Source organism: Entelurus aequoreus, linkage group LG17 (assembly GCF_033978785.1).
Source record: "Entelurus aequoreus isolate RoL-2023_Sb linkage group LG17, RoL_Eaeq_v1.1, whole genome shotgun sequence".
Taxonomy (NCBI): Eukaryota; Metazoa; Chordata; class Actinopteri; order Syngnathiformes; family Syngnathidae; genus Entelurus; species Entelurus aequoreus.
Window position 1 is genome coordinate 19,616,076 of NC_084747.1, and position 11,204 is coordinate 19,627,279.

Below are 11,204 nucleotides of genomic sequence, written 5' to 3' on the forward strand. Positions count from 1 at the left end.
GGTGACCCTCGCCCCATCCTTGTTTGTGAATGACTGAGCATTTCATGGAAGCTGCTTTCATACCCAATCATGGCACCCACCTGTTCCCAATTAGCCTGTTCACCTGTGGGATGTTCCAAATAAGTCTTTGATGAGCATTCCTCAACTTTCTCAGTCTTTTTTGCCACTCGTGCCAGCTTTTTTAAAACATGTTGCAGGCATCAAATTTCAAATGAGCTAATATTTACAAAAAATAACAACGTTTCTCAGTGTGAACATTAAATATCTTGTCTTAGCAGTCTATTCAATTGAATATAAGTTGAAAAGGATTTGCAAATCATTGTATTCTGTTTTTATTTACCATTTACACAACGTGACAACTTCACTGGTTTTGGGGTTTGTACATTTCTTTCTGATGCGCATCTCGATACCACCTGATCTGAACCCACAATTTGGGCAAGGAAAAACTCCAAAAGCCTAACATGGGAGAAGGAAGAGACCTTGGGAAGGGTCATGACATAGAACAGCTAGCGCGTCCTCCAGACTGGTACCTCTCCAGGGATCATCCGCGGCCGTCAGGTAACCTCTCCGCACGAAAAAGGAGAAGCGGCAGGTCAACTGGCCTATAACAGTCCATTTAAAAGCTAGTTTAAGATCTTTTTTTGGTATTTTTGTTTGTTCTTTGTGTAAAATATAGCTAAAATGCTAATTAGGCCACACGATGACGACATCCAGGAAGAAGACTTTCATATTTTTGGACTTGTTTTCGGTGCGGCGAGGCCTCTTTGAGGTCGAGCCGGGTCGCGTCAGATGTGAAAGTTTATTACCTGCAATCACACACACACACACACACACACACACACACACACACACACACACACACACACACACACACACACACACCAGTAGACGTCTGCTTCCCATTAAGGGCGACGGACACACGTGTTCTTTGTTCTGAGAAGAGAACCACATGAGGTAAACGTTGAGTTTTTTTCAGGATGAACTTAACGTAAAGACTTGCAGAAAGTCGCGTAACCAAAGCCTACAATGGCGCAGTGTTCAGGGCACTCCTCTGTTACACCTGTGGTTACAACGTCAGGCAGCAGAGGTCGCTGTTGCACATTTTGTCTTCTCCTATCAGACATATTGTGGGTCGGGAAGGAACCAAGGAACCAAGGGGTCAAAGTCCGCACTTTTGGATCCGCGAACCAGGAGCAACTAGTCCGAGGGTGGAACTTTGCCCTCCAGCTCGTCCTGCCTGGCTTTGTTCCGCAGGTCTCTCCAGGTGTGTCCCAGGTCACGTCGGGACAAGAAGGGTGTGTCTTCAAGACAATGTTCTAAAACTGACACCAGGACCTTTCATGGCCGAGTGAACACCCTAAACAATAATTTCCTGGTCTCGTTTGGACACCAAAAGTGCTCAAATAGTTTCTCGAAAAGCTTCTTGTTGTGGTCCATGTTGGTCTTGTGCAGGTCTACAATCTCGGGCCTCATTGGTGCTCAAATAGTTTCTTAAAAAGCTTCTCTTCGTGTGGTCCATGCCAGTTTTGTGCAGGTCTACAATGTTGGATCTCATTGGAGCTCAAAGTTTCTCAAAAAGCCTCTTGAAGTGGTCCCTGCCAGTCCTCAGCAGGTCTACAATTTCGGACCTCATGGGTGCTCAAATAGTTTCTCAAAAAGTTTCCTATTGTGGTCCATGCCAGTCTTGTGCAGGTCTTTAATCTTGTCCCTCATTGGTGCTCAAATAGTTTCTCAAAATGTTTCCTGTTGTGGTCCATGCCAGTCTTGTGCAGGTCTACAATCTCGGGCCTCATTGGTGCTCAAATAGTTTTCTTAAAAAGTCTCTTTTTTTATGATTCATGCCAGTCTTGTGCAGGTCACCAATCTTTTCCCTGATTGGTGCTCAAATACTTTCTCGAAAAGCTTCTTGTTGTGGTCCATGTCAGTCTTGAGCAGGTCTACAATCTTGTCTCTGGTTGATGCTCAAATTGTTTTTCAAAAAGCTTCTTGTTGTGCTCCATGTCAGTCTTGTGCAGGTCTACAATCTTGTCCCTCATTGGTGCTCAAATAGTTTCTCAAAACGTTTCCTGTTGTGCTCCATGCCAGTCTTGTGCAGGTCTACAATCTGAGACCTCATTGATGCTCAAATAGTTTCTCAAAAAGCTTCTTGTTGTGGTCCATGTCCGTCTTGTGCAGATCTACAATCTCGGGCCTCGTTGGTGCTCAAATAGTTTTTTAAAAAGCCTCTTTTCTTGTGATTCATGCCAGTCTTGTGCAGGTCACAAATCTTTTCCCTGATTGGTGCTCAAATAGTTTCTCGAAAAGCTTCTTGTTGTGGTCCATGTCAGTCTTGAGCAGGTCTACAATCTTGTCCCTGATTGATTCTCAATTGGTTTCTCAAAAAGCTTTTTGTTGTGGTCCATGTCAGTCTTGTGCAGGTCTACAGTCTTGTCCCTCATTGGTGCTCAAATAGTTTCTCAAAAAGTTTCCTGTTGTGGTCCATGCCAGTCTTGTGCAGGTCTACAATTTGGTCCCTGGTTGATGCTCAGATAGTTTCTCAAGAAGCTTCTTGTTGTGGTCCATGCCAGTCTTGTGCAGGTCTACTATTTGGTCCCAGGGGTCATTTGACAGCTCTTTGGTCTTGTTCGTAGTGACGTAGACATTTTGATAGAATCAAATGTTCCAGTTATCCACACAATAATTTAGGAATAGGAGAGTTTTCTTAAAGAAACAGGACTCATTTGTGTTTTTATGGACGCTTGCCCACTTTGTGGTGGTTTACAGCTTTTTGTTTGTCATTTCTACCAAACAGTCGCCCAAAAACTAAATAGCACTTTAGCTTAGTTTGATGAGTGAGCATTTGGACATGGCAGCTAACAGGAAGTCGTTTTCTTTCACACACAAATCTCCTAGTTTAGTCATTAAAAAATCACGTAAAGCAACACAATGTTATAAAAAAAGGTAAAGATTGTTGACGTGTTTGTAAAAAGTCGCTATTAATGTTGATAAACACAATAAACAAAAAAAAGCACTTTAGCTTAGCATGATGACTGAGCATTTGGACATGGCGGCTAACAGGAAGTAGCTTTCTTTCACACACAAATCTCCTAGTTTAGTCATTAAAAAATCACTTAAAGCAACACAATAAAAGACAACGTCATAAAAGAGTGCTAAAGATTGTTGATATGTTTGTAATAAATCGCTATTAATGCTGATAAACACAAGAAAAAAAATAGCACTTTAGCTTAGCATGATGACTAAGCATTTGGACATGGCGGCTAACAGGAAGTAGCTTTCTTTCGCACACAAATTTCCTAGTTTAGTCATTAAAAAGTCTGCAAAAGCAACACAATAAAAGACGTTATAAAAAATTGGTAAAGATTGTTGATATGTTTGTAAAAAGTCGCTATTAAAGTTGATAAACACAAGAAAAGATAGCACTTTAGCTTAGCATGATGACTAAGCATTTGGACATGTCGGCTAACAGGAAGTAGCTTTCTTTCACACACAAATCTCCTAGTTTAGTCATTAAAAAATCACTTGAAGCAACACAATAAAAGGCAACGTCATAAAAGAGTGCTAAAAATTGTTGATATGTTTGTAATAAATCGCTATTAATGCTGATAAACACAATAAACAAAAATAGGACTTTAGCTTAGCATGATGACTAAGCATTTGGACATGGCAGCTAACAGGAAGTAGCTTTCTTTCACACACAAATCTCCTAGTTTAGTCATTAAAAAGTCTGCAAAAGCAACACAATAAAACACAATGTTATGAAAAATGGTAAAGATTGTTGGTATGTTTGTAAAAAGTCGCTATTAAAGTTGATAAACACAAGAAAAGATAGCACTTTAGCTTAGCATGATGACCAAGCATTTGGACATGGCGGATAACAGGAAGTAGCTTTCTTTCACACACAAATCTCCTAGATTAGTCATTAAAAAGTCCGCAAAAGCACAATAAAACACAATGTTTTACAAAATGGTAAAGATTGTTGACATGTTTGTAAAAAGTCGCTATTAATGTTGATAAACACAATAAACAAAAATAGCACTTTAGCTTAGCATGATGAGTGAGCATTTGGACATGGCGGCTAACAGGAAGTAGCTTTCTTTCACACACAAATCTCTTAGTTTTGTCATTAAAAAATTACTTAAAGCAACACAATAAAAGACAACGTCATAAAAGAGTGCTAAAAATTGTTGATATGTTTGTAATAAATCGCTATTAATGCTGATGAACACAAGAAAAAAAATAGCACTTTAGCTTAGCATGATGACTAAGCATTTGGACATGGCAGCTAACAGGAAGTAGCTTTCTTTCACACACAAATCTCCTAGTTTAGTCATTAAAAAGTCCGCAAAAGCAACACAATAAAAGACAAAGTTGTAAAAAATTGCTGAAGATTGTTGACATGTTTGTAATAAGTTGCTATTATTGCTGATAAACACAATAAACCAAAAAAAAGCACTTTAGCTTAGCATGATGACGTCCAAAAAAGATTTAAATGTGTTATTATTTTCAAATGTCAGTTGATTCGACATGAACAAGGTAGGAAATCCTGCGCCCTATTTTTGTCACACATTAAAAAGCTCCTGCAAAATGATGTCAATATTTGACAATCAAACAATGTTTGACAAGCAGACACTATTTAATCTGCTAGATTATCAACTCCTCGGATAAAAGCTGCTTTTTCCAGAAGTGGCGCCTTTGAACCACTTCCTGTCCCCAAAGCAAACGTGTTTTGTTAACGATCATAACATCAGAAACTGAACGCCGCTAAAGATAATAATGCTACTGTAAGTGCCATGCTAGCTTTTGTGTTTGCTTCGACAATATGACCTATTTTCTTTGTAAATGTGGCACTTATCTTATCTTATCTTATCTTATATCAGAAGTCCTGTATGAAAGGTTCACAGTGCTGAAACCACCCACATGTAGAAATATGACGTGACAAACATGCTACACAAAAGTTACACAAAAGCTACGACTAAATTAAACGGGCTTGTTTTTGTTTTGACCTGATTTTTGTCTGCAAGGTATTTATTGGATATCCAATATTTTTTTTGCTTCAGTGTTTATCAACATTAATAGCAACTTATTACAAACATAGCAACAATCTTTAGCACTCTTTTAAAACTTTGTCTTTTACTGTGTTGCTGTAGGTGACTTTTGAATGACTAAACTAGGGGATTTGTGTGCGAAAGAAAGCTACTTCCTGTTAGCCGCCATGTCCAAATGCTTAGTCATCATGCTAAGCTAAAGTGCTATTTTTGTTTATTGTGTTTATCAACATTATTAGCAACTTTTTACAAACATATCAACAATCTTTACCATTTTTTATTTTAACATTGTGTTTTATTGTGTTGCTTTTGGGGGCTTTTTATTGACTAAACTAGGAGATTTGTGTGTGAAAGAAAACTACTTCCTGTTAGCCGCCATGTCCAAATGCTTAGTCATCATGCTAAGCTAAAGTGCTATTTTTGTTTATTGTGTTTATCAACATTATTAGCAACTTTTTACAAACATATCAACAATCTTTACCATTTTTTATTTTAACATTGTGTTTTATTGTGTTGCTTTTGGGGGCTTTTTACTGACTAAACTAGGAGATTTGTGTGTGAAAGAAAACTACTTCCTGTTAGCCGCTATGTCCAAATGCTTAGTCATCATGCTAAGCTAAAGTGCTATTTTTGTTTATTGTGTTTATCAACATTATTAGCAACTTTTTACAAACATATCAACAATCTTTACCATTTTTTATTTTAACATTGTGTTTTATTGTGTTGCTTTTGGGGGCTTTTTATTGACTAAACTAGGAGATTTGTGTGTGAAAGAGAACTACTTCCTGTTAGCCGCCATGTCCAAATGCTTAGTCATCATGCTAAGCTAAAGTGCTATTTTTGTTTATTGTGTTTATCAACATTATTAGCAACTTTTTACAAACATATCAACAATCTTTACCATTTTTTATTTTAACATTGTGTTTTATTGTGTTGCTTTTGGGGGCTTTTTATTGACTAAACTAGGAGACTTGTGTGAAAGAAAGCTACTTCCTGTTAGCTGCCATGTCCAAATGCTTAGTCATCATGCTAAGCTAAAGTGCTATTTTTGTTTATTATGTTTATCAGCATTAATAGCGACTTTTTACAAACATATCAACAATCTTTACCACTTTTTATTATAACATTGTGTTTTATTGTGTTGTTTTAGGTGACTTTTTAATGACTAAACTAGGAGATCTGTGTGTGAAAGAAAGCTACTTCCTGTTAGCCAGCCATGTCCAAATGCTTAGTCATCATGCTAAGCTAAAGTGCTATTTTTGTTTATTCTGTTTATCAACATTAATAGCGATTTATTACAAACATATCAACAATCCTCAGAACTCTTTTACAAGGTTGTATTTTTTGTGTTGTTTTAGGTGACTTTTTAATGACTAAACTAGGAGATTTGTGTGTGAAAGAAAGCTACTTCCTGTTAGCCGCCATGTTCAAATGCTTAGTCATCATGCTAAGCTAAAATGCTATTTTTGTTTATTGTGTTCATCAACATTAATAGCAACTTTTTACAAACATGTCAACAATCCCTACCATTTTTCATAACGTGTTTTATTGTGTTGTTTTAGGTGACTTTTTAATGACTAAACTAGGAGATTTGTGTGTGAAAGAAAGCTACTTCCTGTTAGCTGCCATGTCCAAATGCTCACTCATCAAACTAAGCTAAAGTGCTATTTGGTTGATTGTGTTCATCAACATTTTTAGCGACTTTTTACAAACATATCAATCTTTTGCACTCTTTTATGATGTTGTCTTCTAATTGTGTTGCTGTCAGTGACTTTTTAATGACTAAACTCAGAGATTTGTGTGAAAAAAAGGTACTTCCTGTTCACCGCCATGTCCAAATGCTGATTTGTCATGCTAAGCTAAAGTGCTATTTCCATTTTAATTTTCATACACACGAATGGTGACCGTACACCCCTGAGTCATTGATTGGTGCGTTACATGTGCTAACTGTTAGCATGTTAACAATAGCATACTAACGTGCTAACATTAGCGTGCTAACTTTTTGGACATGTTTACCGCCATACACCTCAGAGTCTTTCTAACTTGGCACTTAACATATGCTAACTGTTAGCATGCTAACGTTTTAGCCATTTTTTTCCACCATACACCTTAAGAGTCATATAACTTGGCACGTGACATGTGCTAACTGTTTGAATGTTAATGTTAGCATGCTATTGTGCAAATATTGGCATGCTAGCCTGCTTAAATTAACGTGTCTACTCTTTTGGCATATTTTGCCACCATACACCTCACTGTATGAGACATAAGCTAACTCTTAGCATGGTAATTTTGGCATACTAGCATGCTAAAATTAGCATGCTAACTATTTTCACCAGTTTTTCTGCTGTACAGCTCAGAGTCTTACAACTTGGTACGTGACATAAGCTAACTGTTAGCATGGTAATGTTGGCATGCTAGCATGCTAACATTATCATGCTAACTCTCTTAATTAGTTTTTCTGCCATATAACATGGTACGTGACATAAGCTAACTGTTAGCATGCTAACGTAAGCATGTTCGTATCCAAATGGCCCCCGTCTTTAATTTGGAACAGTTCTGGACAAGGCTGGACTTTCAGAAGCAGCACCTAGTGGCACGTGGAGGAAGTGCACCCTGTCTCTGTTCTTTCTCAAGACCGCCTTGTTGTGACGTCTCGCCTTCTGCTTTGTGTTTTCTTCCTGCTTCCGTGTCAGCAACTTGGAGTCACCTCATCCAATATTTACTGGACTTGGCACGCGCTCGGAACCCGGGGCTGGCGCTCGCTGCTCCTAATTGAGATCTTGTGTCGTTTGTTGGCCCGCTTCCACGCCTCGTAAAAGGGGGGTGGGGGGTGTATAGTGTGTGTGTGTGTGTGTGTGTGTGTGTGTGTGTGTGTGTGTGTTCTTGTATTTCTACCCTTCTTGAGACACCAAGAAGGAAAAGTAGCTGCCATATGAGGAGGTGTGAACAAGTGATGACATAAACCATGGTCCCAATAACATTGCATCTAATAGAGAATGTCTCATTTGCACCCCTGCTGGTCAAAATGAGGGTGGTCCCAAAAAGGAGGGATTTTTCAAATTGACTGTGTGTCGCTTTTAAAAGTGCTCCCCCTTCTGGTCAACATATGACATAACTAGTGTGTGTAAAGATTTGAAGTGCTCCCCCTCTGGCCAACATATGAAATAACAAGTGTGTGTAAGAAATTAAAATGCGCCCCCTTTGGCCAAAATTTAATTTTAAAAACATAAATAAATATGTATATAGAGACATACTGTCATAACTTGAAGTAAATAATGAAGATTAAAAACCAATTACAAACAACAAATTTTTTAAAAATTACAAATAAATGTGTCAATTTTTTGAAAATTAAATTGTGAACAATTTCTCATATTCTTTCTGTTTCTGTAATATTGCAATATTTTCTTGTGAAATTATTACTTTTTTAATGTAAAATTATTACTTTTTAATGCAAAATGGTGACACTTGTCATATAAAATTCGGACTTTCATCACAATATTGCCAATATTTTTGTTCTTGTGAAATTGTGACATTCTTTGAGTAAAATGATGACTTTTGTCATCATTTTTGCTAGAGTAAAATTCCGATTAATATTATAATATTGCCAACGTTTTTAAGTTTTCTTATAAAATTGTGACTTTTGTCTAGTAAAATTACGACTCTTTTCATAAAATTGCCAACAAAAGCAGTCTTTTTCTCACAATGTTTCAACTTTTTTTTTTATAAAATTGGGAACAATTTCTCATATTCTTTCTGTTTCTGTAATATGGCAATATTTTCTTGTGAAATTATGACTTTTTTCATGTAAAATTCTGACTTTTTAATGCAAAATGGTGACATTTGTCATATAAAATTCTGACTTTTATCACAATATTGCCAATTTTGTTGTTGTTCTTGTGAAATTGTGACATTCTTTGAGTAAAATTATGACTTTTGTCATAATTTTGCTAAGTAAAATTCCGATTAATATTATAACATTGCCAACGTTTTCAAGTTTTCTTATAAAATTGTGACTTTTGTCGAGTAAAATTTAGACTCTTTTCATAAAATTGCTAACAAAAGCAGTCTTTTTCTCACAAAGTGTCAACTTTTTTTTAAATAAAATTGGGAACAATTTCTCATATTCTTTCTGTTTCTGTAATATTGCAATATTTTCTTGTGAAATTATTACTTTTTAATGTAAAATGATGACTTTTTAATGCAAAATGGTGACGTTTGTCATATAAAATTCTGACTTTTACCAAAATGTTGCCAATTTTTTTGTTGTTCTTGTGAACTTGTGACATTCTTTGAGTAAAATGATGACTTTTGTCATAATTTTGCTAAGTAAAATTCCAATTAATATTATAATATTGCCAATGTTTTTAAGTTTTCTTATAAAATTGTGACTTTTGTCGAGTAAAATTTCGACTCTTTTTATAAAATTGCCAATATTTTTAGCTTTTTCTTTAAAATTGCGACTGTTATTGAGTAAAATTCCAACTTTTATCATGATATTGCACAAATGTTCGGTTTTGACTTGCGTTGAGTAAAATGACGACTTTTGTTATAATACTGCCAAAATTCTAAATTTTTCTTGTGAAATTGTGACCTTTTTCTTGTGAAATTTCAACTCATTTTTCACAACAAGCTTTTTTATATTTGCATAGTATGTATATATTATTAATGTTGTAAGTACAAATCTTTATATATCTAGAAAGGGTGGTCCTAAAGAGGTAGGCATTTTTCTCAGGTCTCAAGAAGGTATGAAATACAAGAATGCGTGTGTGTGTGTGTGTGTGTGTGTGTGTGTGTGTGTGTGTGTGTGTGTGTGTGTGTGTGTGTGTGTGTGTGTGTGTGTGTGTGTAATGAAAATCAGCCGACTCTGGACTTTGCCATTTTTAGGTTTCAGGTCTTATGTGGACTCCTCCAGAAGTCTAAGTGGTGATTTGGAGTCCTCATAAAGTGCACCAGCCTGATGTGGTCCTCGGTCTACACTCCCGCTTTTATTGCCGTCCCGTTTTCAATGTAATTAAGCCAAGTGACTCAGGGAGGTTTTGGTGTGCGAGGTGGCTCACAAAGCTCCTGTGGGTCTCAGACTTCGCCCCCCTCCCCCTTACCCTTTCAAGTCCCAGCTGCCAAAATAAAAGTTGTCTCTTTGTCACGCTCGTTACGCCCACACAAAAACCATTCACACTTAGACTGAGATCCATCCATCCATCCATTTTCTACCGCTTGTCCCTTTTGCTGAGACATTACACAAAATTCAACAACAAAAACACCCTTTTTAGCACGTCTGACATTATTCTAAACCTTTAGGATGACTTTGTGTGTGAAAGAAAGCCGTGTACTTCCTGTTAGCTTGTCATGCTAAGCTAAAGTGTTATTTTCATTTTTGTTTATCGCGTTGTTCGAATAAAGTAGCAACTTATTACAAACGTATCGACAATCACGCGTCTTTCAACATCTCAGGCCTTCTTTGGTACGATCATACAAAATAAATGTGTGCGTAAAAAAAATTCCTCAGTCATTATGCTAAGCTAAAGTGCTATTTTTTTATTGTGTTTATCAGCATTAATAGCGACTTATTACAAACATATCAACAATCTTTAGCACTCTTTTATGACGTTTGTCTTTTATTTGTGTTGCTTTCAGTGATTTTTAATGACTAAACTAGGAGATTTGTGTGCGAAAGAAAGCTACTTCCTGTTAGCCGTCATGTCCAAAAATGTAGTCGTCATTTTAAGCTAAATTGCTTTTTTCATTATTATCTATCGCGTTTAGCTAATAAAATGGCACTGTTGTCTTTTATTTGTGTTGCTTTTGGGGACTATTTATTGTCTAAACTAGGAGATTTGTGTGTAAAAGAAAGCTACTTCCTGTTAGCTGGTATGTCCAAATGCTCAGTCATCATGCTAAGCTAAATTGCTATTTTAATGTTTGTTTATTGTGTTCAGCTAATAAAATGGCATCGTTGCTTTTGGGGACTATTTACGGTCTAAACTGGGAGGTTTGTGTGTAAAAGAAAGCTACTTCCTGTTAGCCGGTATGTCCAAATTCTTCGTCATCATGCTAGACTAAATTGCTATTTTAATTGTTGTTTATCGTGTTTAGCTAATGAAATGGCATCGTTGTCTTTTATTCAATTTATAAATCACATTTATTGTCTAAACTGGGAGA